The following is a 9583-nucleotide window of genomic DNA, read 5'->3' as shown; positions in this document are numbered from 1 at the left end:
TTTTTAAAGCTGAGCTGGGTGGGCCACACCCAGGAGGAGGAGGTGGGGGGGGGTTATGTCATTATTTGAAGTCACACCATTTCTAAGAAATGCTCTGCTTTCCTGCAACCCTGTATGAACAAGGCAAGTGCACAAGAGCTGGAGTCGGTACCTAAACGCTACACTTTCGGATGTTCATGCAGAATTGTGCATTTCTCCACGGGCTCAATAAAGTACATCTTCTTCTTATACCTCCTTATAATGTTAAATATGATATAACATGCAATGCACATGGATTAGCCTATAGACCTACATGTTTATCTTTATATGTTTACAATATGTATGCAGGCCTATATATATTTAGCCTTTGGCCGTTGGGCAATTTATATGCATAAACGGCAGGTTATCCATAGAATCGATACCATTTACCTTTATCTTAAATTGTGTAATGTTTAAGTTGTTTGGGGAGATTTACCTACTTATGACACCGCGTATGGGCACTAATGGCCATGTGTGTTAAGGTGCATGCCTCAGACTTGTGGACATTAACCGGGCAGTATTGTGGCGAGCAGTGCGGGAGGGACGAGATGGGAGCACAGGTTAAGCGATGACGCAACTCTCGTGCCCCATACACCGCACGACTACGAGAGCTGCCTTTACGCAGCAAAGGTTTTGCGGCGCAGCAAAGGTTTTGCGGCTGCGCCGCAGTTTTGCAGCGCGGGAAGTTTCGCGGCACGGCAAGTTTTGCCCGCTGTGCTTCTGAATTCATTCACAACCATGGCCGACATTGCGAGCATTGCATGTCTTTACCTGTTGTGGAAGAGGGAGAGACGTCGGAATGCCCGTCGTTTATGGGTTCATGAGACCTTTCGGAACCTGGAAGGCTGGTGCTGCCTGGCACCCAACTGGGTTTTGTTTGAGGTTGTTATTCTAATCCTTTAGCATACTCATCGTTTAGTTTAACTGTAAACACAACTACACTACAGAATGCTGATTTGTGGGTTTTTTCGAGTTACTAAATAAATGTAACGGTAGTGAACTCTAGGTCACTCCAAGGGAATAACACTGATTGGCTGTTCCGGCATGTCACTCAGTGGCAACGCCTCAGTGGCAACGCCTCAGTGGCAACGCTGTTGAACGCTGATTGGCTGTCATCACGCGTTTGCTGCCGAAAAGTTGAAATATTTCAACTCGAGCAGCATTTGACGCGCCGCAAAATACGTGAACGCGCCCGTTGTGCTGCGCTGCAAATCAGATTTTGCCGCGCCCCAAATCATATTTTGCTGCTGGTTTTCTCGGCAGCAAGTGCTGGGGCAGCAAAGCACCAACGCGTCTCTAAATTCACTTTGAATGGGATCGTGCTGCGCGGCAACTTTTTGCATCTTTTGGTGTGAACGCAGGGAGACTTGTGGACATTAACCGGACGGACAGTATGCATGAAGAATGTATGTTGGTTACCCCAAAGACGTTAACCGTAGCCCGGTGTATGTTCATATTATTCTAGGTTTGTTGACACAGGGTGTGTATATTCAGAACTATTATTTGAAGTCATACCATTTCCAAGAAATGGTCAGGTTTCGGTTTCTCAACCCTGGGGGGCGTTCGCACAAAGGGGGCGCTGGGGGCGTGAGTTTTTTTTTGTTTATTTCTTCAAACAGCGCGGTTCCGTGTGTGTGTGTATGTGTGTGTGTGTGTGTGTGTGTGTGTGTGTGTGTGTGTGTGTGTGTGTGTGTGTGTGTGTGTGTGTGTGTGTGTGTGTGTGTGTGTGTGTGTGTGCGTGTTTGAGTGTGTGTGTGTGTGTGTAAATGTAAATGTAAATGGACTGCATTTAAATAGCGCTTTTCTAACCATTGGCCACTCAAAGCGCTTTACAATATTGCCTCACATTCACCATTCACGCACACATTCACACACCGACGGCGGAGTCAACCATCCAAGGCGACAGCCAGCTCGTCTGTGTGTGTGTGTGTGTGTGTGCAGGGGTGGACTGGGACAAAAATTCAGCCCTGGCATTTTCTGTCCAGACCAGCCCACTACATTATCAGCACTAGGGGTGGGACGAGACGAACGGGAAGAACCCTGTATGTACTTTATTAAAACAATTTAATCAAGTAAATACATCCGAATAATAGTACAGCACTGCAAATAGCAGTTGTTGCTTTTTTTTTTCAAGTTTCTCTTTGTGTCTCTTGTGCTGCTGACAAGAAAGGCATGAAACCTGAACAGGAAGTTAACAGACATCCTGTGGTCGCTGCATCTCAAACCCCCATATCTACATATCTACAAAACCCTTGTTAAATATCACACTTGATCCAACGCTAAATTCTCTCTTGCAGTTTTTAGTCTGTGAATGTGAAAATCTTTTGGTTTAAGCCCAGCATTAGTTAAAACCAGCCTCTGACAATAATAACAAAATATCCTGACAAATAATCTAAATAGAAACATATTACAGAGAGTAGCAGCATTAGAGCTGAAACTCATTTGTTTCAACTGTGACTCAGTCATTGTGAAACCATAAATAGAGAATTGAAGGTTTTTTATCTGTAGCTGCGAGAAAAAGTCTAAGAAATTAATTACAGGTCTGAACAGATATGCATTCTCATATTAGACATTAGACTTTTTCACACAGCTATAGATAAAAACAAAAAATATCAATTCTCTATTTATGGTTATATCTATATATATTGCCCTACTTCCTCGTCCGCAGCCAGCCAGCTACACTAATTCAACCAAATTCATGACCTGCAAGAAACAGCAAACAGAACTTGTACTCAGTATCTGTGTACTGAGTGACAAGTATATGTAGCCATGTAGACTTTTTGTGACGGAGTGACACTTGGTGAACAAATGTATCTGTCATGAAGGATGACTTAAGTCTCAAAAGAGCCCCAAGACCTACCTGCATAACTGTTAATTGAACTTAAAAGAAATGCAGATGTTTGAAATTAAAATCATCAATATGAAAATCTTCAACCAGGAAATAAACCTTTGTTTCAATCTGAGACAAAACATGTTGCATAGTAAACTTGCAAAGTCAAGATGAATCTCTCTCTCTCTCTCTCTCTCCCCCTCTCTCTCCCCCCCCCTCTCTCTCTCTCTCTCTCTCTCTCTCTCTCTCTCTCTCTGAAGAACTTATATTAGGTCAGGAAAACCTGTTTGACAGGAGATGATGGTAGCAGAGAATATAAAGAGCCATTTATGAATTACCAATTGTCATTTTATCACACATGTTTCTTCACATAAACCTTTAAACATACACATATTGCATTCCTCTCACCACATGTAATAGTCATCACCTCAGTAAACAATAAATGAATTGAAAGATTACAATAAATTCAATGGCAAATATTGCAAATTAAACGAATTATTTCCTTACTTGTATTTTGTGCTAAAATTCAAAGTATCTCATCTGTATTTACAATACAGCATGGTTCTGCATCTCCATTTACAGCTAGTTAGTCCATGTCAATGTTTACTGATGCTATGGCAACAAGAGACTGCTGACGTTAGAAGCTGTTAGCTACCTTAACTAAATCATCTGAACAATAATAACCCATAATATCACAATTCGGCATATTTAAACAAAATCAACCACAACTACCAACAGTCACAGCCCTTCAACTCTGGGCTAATATGTTGTCACAAGTATGCAGTTAATTAGGTCACATCACATTCAATGTAAAAACGTTTTGTTTTGGACATGTGATGCAGCCTAGCTAGCCCCAGGCTAACGTTACTTGTGTTGACCCCGGCACCAAATAGGTCTGTACAATTTGAACATTTAGCAGCTTCCACCTCCAGAGAGTCGCAGTTTTCTTACGCTTATCCATTTTCAGCTCCCTCCCGACTCCCACGACTCCGGCCCGCGCCATGAGGTCCCGCTGGTTTGTGTTGTGATTGACAGCACTGTTAGGGCTCTCTGAGCCAGTCAGCCCATGATTGATTGACAATGACAAACATAGACCAATAATATGCGTCGATGCTGGCCACACACTGCTAGCTCTCTGTTGCCCATTGGCCGGCACAATTGGAGGGAATTTAGAGAGAGAGAAAAAAACAAAACATAGCGGACCAGACCGGCCCACATTGGGTCAACGGCCCACCGGGACGATGCCCGGTATGCCAGATGGCCAGTCCACCCCTGTGTGTGTGTGTGTGTGTGTGTGTGTGTGTGTGTGTGTGTGTGTGTGTGTGTGTGTGTGTGTGTGTGTGTGTGTGTGTGTGTGTGTGTGTGTGTGTGTGTGTGTGTGTGTGTGTGTGTGTGTGTGTGTGTGTGTGTGTGTGTGTGTGTGTGTGTGTGTGTGTGTGCGCGTGCGTGCCAGGTGCTGAAGGCGACGGCGGACGTGGCGGGGGGGCGGACGTGGCGGGGGGGCGGGCCCTCTACGACGGCTACTCCGCCGTGACGGACAGCGGGCCGCACAACTTCCTGCGTCTGCGCGACACGGTGCTGCTGAGGAAGGAGGATCGCAAGATGTTGGTCCAGGCCAACACCAGGGTCCAAGGTACGCTGCCCCGGCCTGGAGAGGGACGGGGCAGCAATCAACCGTCATGCGTCTTGAGTTTAAGGTTGTATCAGCGACGCTGGGCGACGCCACTTCTGTTGGTGTTTGACGCAGATCCCAAACAAACGGAGCCAGCTCGCCCCTCCCTGCCGTGGTTCATGCATCGAATAAAAACGCAGCGCAAAACCCCACTACACCCTAACTCTTGTCGGTGTTTGGTTGGAATGCTATTTATCTTGGCTTGGGAGTGGTTGGTAGCACCATTTGTTTATGTGTATGCATATGCTATTTATGTTTTGGAATGCTCTCTGTGCGATGCTTTTTATGTTGGGCGTACTAAACGACAACCGCAAGAACTCCTCGCTGAGCATAGGAATGCCCCAATAATAGGAAACTGATTATGCTATGACAAGACACTCCAGAGAAGCACATAATGAAAACAGCATACTGTTTACCGCTATAGGGATTCATCATGTGCCCCTTACTTCTAGGAGGTAAGGGGCACAAAAAACACTGAACCAAAAAGAAAGTCGCTGGATCTATTAACTAGATGCTGTGGCATTCCCAGGATTGAATGATTCTATTGAAATGGTGGTCTGCCTTTGGACTAAATGAGCTGTTTGTTACTGTTTAAATTATTTTGATTGAAACGCTATGATTGTTATTCAACACTGGATCCATTCTATGTTTGTCATGGAGATGTATGTATTTTGTGATCATATTACATGACTTAGGCTGCATTATGAGTCATTTGTTGACTCCGCCTACTCCAGCTGGAGCGAGTTTACTAATAGCTATGACTTGATATACCTGCCGTTACACCTTGATTATTTTTCATGCCCTGATGAAGGCCTACAATAGCAGAAACAGTTTGGCAACTTTTTAAGAATTCTATTATGAATCAGCCTATTTATTAAAGCTTTTTAACAAGTGCCTTGGTCAGCTTATAATTTTTAGAAACTATGTTTTTGTATACCAAAGGGCACCTACGCACTAACTGAGGGTGCACACATACTAGGCCATCTGGCCGTGGCCGTGTGGCCGTTTTCACACCTAACCGTGCTCAAATGGCCCCATTGTTCTCTGGCCTGCACTCACACTAGGCCATCTGGCCGTGGCTGTTGGCCGTCGCAGCTGTGGCCTGGCCACGGAAGGCTCTTGTACATACATCATCACGTCGTAACACGTTATCACCAAGCGTCCGCTGCATGGACCATAATAAAGTCTGCCGCCAGTCAGAGTTTTAACAACAATGGATAACAACACAGAGAACACACCAACAGTTGAACCGCTTGACGCGATGTTTACAGTTTAATGGGAAAGAAGGCTCGTCGCCTTTATTATGTCCGTGGTCGTCGCATTGACTATACGTTTCCAGCTCAGGTTGCGTAGCCGTGCGTGTGTGCGCGTGTCGGCTCATTAGCATCTGTACCGTAGCGGCCCGTGCCGTAGCAGCACACCTCTCCCAAGTGGCCAAATTGGCCCGGCCTGGCCACACTCACACTGGCAGATTTGAGCACGGTTAGGTGCTAAAACGGCCACGGCCACGGCCAGATGGCCTAGTGTGAGTGCACCCTGATTCACTTAATCACAACTACGCCGTAGCCCTCCAACCTGTCTACCTCAGAGAGGGTGGGGTTTGCAGTCTCTCTTATGGAGTCTCTTAAAGCATGTACGTGCACGTTATTAACGAGGGGGCTTCCTGGCTGCTGGAACAGTGGGATTAGACACCGTTTCCCGTTGGTTCATCGCAAGTCGGTTTGGATGACGACCACGATGCTGTTGTTTTCCCAGGCGAGGCCGTGGAGCTGGTGGAGTACGAGGGCAGTGCGGCGGGTCTGATCCACTCCTTCACCGAGCGCTTCCAGGAGGATGCAGAGCAGCTGGAGGCAGACCTCCTGGAGCTCAGCAAGAGGGACTCCCCCTGCTGGTGCCATTAGCGGCCGCGTTACAGACACTTCCTTCTAAAGGGCATAATCAGTGGTGTAGTCTACGTGATACGCAGGTATACGCTGTATACCCACTAGGAACGCACCAGGATTTGCGTATACCCGCTTAAAAATGTGCACGGATACGTATCAATCGTCTTGTGACAGATCTTTCACTTCTGTGTGTATTTTTCGCAAATTCCGGTTGGGTATAACTGCAATGAAATACTTTAAGCAGGAGAAGTTATCTCCTACATTCACCATTCATAGAATCCCCCCTGCGCGCTCGCGCACTGCCCTGTCTCTGTTACGAAGCGCAAAGCTGCCCCTGCATCTCTGCACGTTAGTTGGCGGGCCGAGCCCCTCCTTCTCGCGTGTGTGTGCATGCGTGTGCGTATGTGTGTCCAGTCCTCCCATATTAATGTGTAAACCACATAACAAGTAGTCAACAGAAGACTAATGTTTTAATCCCACTTTATATCTCCTTGTTACTTTTAGATGAGAACCCTTGGCCAGCCTTTCAGACTAGGTGTCAGGCTAGGAAATTTAAAAACAGGCATCCTTGGTTAGAGTGGAGGGAAACATACAGTTGGTATGCACAATTGAAATTCATAATATTAATCACTATGCAAATGAGAGAATAGCTAATTCATGGTCATTTTTAAGGTGCAGTAATTTCACACTTTTACACTATTCAATTACTGTATGGTGTTAGATAACAACAGTAAGAGCTCAAATTAGAGCAATTGAAAGAGTGAAACATTAGTCTCCTGTCATCTCCTTCTTATGCACTGGTTAGCCATGGTTGTAAACAGTTCATTAAATTATTTTGAGTAGATTTTATCCTTGTTTAGCATGTGCTATTGCTAATAATATACAAAGGACAACTTGTCATTTCTGTGTTCTATTTGTTCATACTGTTATTAAAACTGATAAACCTACTCAGCTTTCCATGATTGTTGATAATCGTTATACTCTTAAAACAGCGGGTTGTAGACCCCTGCGTTGGCGAGTGTGGTGCGACACCCCATAAGCGCCACACACGTACACGTACCGGTGGGACGTGTTTGTACGAGGCCTTCACAGTGGCATAATGAGCACATACCACTGACTGAAGTTGTCACGCTCAACTGAGGTGACAGATTAGGTGCAGATAAGAACCCAAAAGCCCGACTCAGAGACAAGCAAACACAATGATATTCCGATCTTTTCTTCGTCAAGCAAATCAACGGACACGGGGCGGAGAATAGTGGGGGGCAGGCAGGATCGGGAAACCGGGGCAGAAGACAGGCGGTCGAGGATCCAGAGGGACGAGACGGGGAACGTAGTCGGGGACTGGCAGGGTCGGGAAGACGGGACAGGAGACAGGCGACCGAGGATCCAGAAGGACGAGACGGGGAACGTAGTCGGGGACTGGCAGGGTCGGGAAACCGGGAACAGGAGACAGGCGAATAGCTGGAGAGACTTGCATGAACCTAACAGCGAAGACAATCTGGCAACAGGTGAACAGTGTTCAGCCAACTTAAAGGTTCCACTAACCACCTGACACAGCCCAGCTGCGAGGGTGAAAGGGGCGTGACGGACAGACCGTGACAGAAGTGATCTATTGCTTTTATACAACGGTTACTATTATGGCAAAACGAAAGTCATAGACACACTACATTTAAAAAAAAAAAAAAAGAAGTCAAAGTAGCTGTTTTTTTGAAGAATACAAAAAAGTAGTCCCTCCTGGCTGCCTTCAAAGTGCATGACGGTGGCTATGCAACACACTTTAGCGTCCCTCCGAGAGAAGGCTCCGATAGAGCGGTTCGCCGGCAATTTATCCTATGGAGCAGTTCACTCACCGTGTGCCTAAGCTTTCGTTAGTCTCTCCATCGCCTTGCTCACTCCCGGAGTAACAACATTTACACCCTCTCCATCATTCAACATATTTTTAGGCTTCAGTGAACTGTGCTATTGTTTTTATACTCCATAACTACTTTTATACTTTGTGACCGTTTCTACTTCCAGGCGCGTAGTGATATGCAAACTTTCACAAAATGACTGGGCGTCATAGCAGTTATGTATACGCTCATTATACAACAGTTATGAACCAATCAGATCGCTGGATTTAAGCCACCCGTTGTATAATTGATGTATATGATGGAGAGGGTGTAAATGTTGTTACTCCGGGAGTGAGCAAGGCGATGGAGAGACTAACGAAAGCTTAGGCACACGGCGAGTGAACTGCTCCATAGGATAAATTGCCGGCGAACCGCTCTATCGGAGCCTTCTTCTCGGAGGAACGCTAAAGTGTGTTGCATAGCGACCGTCGATGCATAGCGGCAGCCAGGAGGGACTACTTTTTTGAATTCTTTAATAAAACGGCTATTTTGACTTTCTTGGTTTCTTTTTAAATGTAGTGTGTCTATGACTTTCGTTTCGCCATAACAGTAACCGTTGTATAAAAGCAATAGATCACTTCAGTCAGTGGCCTGTGCTCATTATACCACTGTGAAGGGTGTCGCCAGCCCTCCGCTGCGCGTCAGGGCCGGACAACGCCCCTTAACAGTGGTATAATGAGCACATACCACAGCCTGGCGTGATCTATTGCTTAAATGTAGGGTACAGCTGGCTTGCCGTGTGAATATGCATAACTTTTAATTTATATTCATTCAAAATATTAACATACTATTTTAAAACTAAAGAGGCTGGTGTTTTGTTTTACATAATTTGTTTATATTGTTCAGTAGTTATATGCCTACATGAGGCCGTAGCACAGTTAACAGACGAGCTGAGCTGGTGACGTCATCGAGTCCGCTGCTGTTCCAATTGCAGGTGCGTACTCCCGCCCTCGGAAGTGTTTACTTGAAGTCCGGACTTGCCAAGTACGAGCTTCCAAGTCCGCGAGTCCGTAGTTCGCAGCTGGACTGGGGCCAAAAAATGGCCCTGGCATTTTTGGCCATGGCAGCCCACTATGATTATTTACACGACATGCGGAGGCACACAACATACCAGAGGATATATCCGCATATTGTGCTGTTTCAACAATTAAAATAAAGCGCAGTAGCCTACATGGAAGAGAGTAACAATGTTAAAAAATTGTAAGCATTATTTTATTAAGGCCTACACTAACTAAAACACAACAAATTATAACACAGTAAGTCAAAGTGGCACCCTAAAGTATGAGAGAGA

This window comes from Gadus morhua, chromosome 7 (genome assembly GCF_902167405.1).
Source record: "Gadus morhua chromosome 7, gadMor3.0, whole genome shotgun sequence".
NCBI lineage: Eukaryota > Metazoa > Chordata > Actinopteri > Gadiformes > Gadidae > Gadus > Gadus morhua.
Note: the sequence above shows the minus strand (reverse complement) of the source record.